General features: G+C 64.9%; 1 protein-coding gene across 1 annotated transcript in view; it reads left to right on the top strand.

Annotated features, from left to right (window-relative positions):
- The window catches only part of POLR2B (RNA polymerase II subunit B), a 32,657-nt gene that overhangs the window by 22,833 nt on the left and 9,457 nt on the right, over nucleotides 1-367 (top strand). The window lies entirely within an intron of this gene.

Here is a 367-nt window from a genome sequence, read left to right as displayed (position 1 = left end):
TTGGGCAGCTTGTCCAGGGGAGGACAAGTCCTGGCTGCTGCATGCACCACTGGGGGAGGCATAGGGAGCATGTGCCCCCTGCATTTGTGTGTGGGGCGAGGGTTGGCTGGGGCCCGGGACTGCACTGGCCTCTTCTTGGCAGGAGGGCTGGGGTGGGTGGCAGCAGCAGTGGGAGGGGAGCTACAGTGAATTTTGGGGTGGATATAGCCAGCCCAGCCTTACCCCATGTACAGATCCAGGGGGCACACAGCCCCCAGGGGTATGTGCGGTAGTGGGAGCCACCTATGGCTCTGTCCCCTGCCCCATCCCACCGTGGCTGGGCATTGCCTGGCCCAGCCCTGTTCCCTCCTTCACTGTGGGGGAGGGG

This window comes from Gavialis gangeticus, unplaced genomic scaffold (assembly GCF_001723915.1).
Source record: "Gavialis gangeticus isolate Ggan-Ray unplaced genomic scaffold, GavGan_comp1, whole genome shotgun sequence".
Lineage (NCBI taxonomy): Eukaryota > Metazoa > Chordata > Crocodylia > Gavialidae > Gavialis > Gavialis gangeticus.
The sequence above is the reverse complement of the archived record's forward strand: the minus strand, read 5'-3'. Positions and strand labels throughout refer to the sequence as shown.